Here is a 248-nt window from a genome sequence, read left to right as displayed (position 1 = left end):
CTGTCGGGAGAGGAGGTTGAAAAAGTCTTTTTTTTTTTTTTGTTTCTCGGGGTTATGATTAATTTTTATCTTTTGTTAGTTTTAGTTTCTTTTGCTTTCTTCGTTTTCTTTTTGTTTTTTCGTTGTTCGTTTTGTGTTCTTGTCTTGTTCTTCTTCCCTCCTCGTTTCTCTTATGCTTTCAATCTTCTTATCCTCCCCTGTCCCACTTTTGTTTCTCCTACTTTGCTTTCTTCGTTTTCCCTTTTTAG

Source organism: Penaeus monodon, chromosome 23 (assembly GCF_015228065.2).
Source record: "Penaeus monodon isolate SGIC_2016 chromosome 23, NSTDA_Pmon_1, whole genome shotgun sequence".
In the NCBI taxonomy this organism is placed as follows: Eukaryota; Metazoa; Arthropoda; class Malacostraca; order Decapoda; family Penaeidae; genus Penaeus; species Penaeus monodon.
This window is presented reverse-complemented; position numbering follows the sequence as displayed.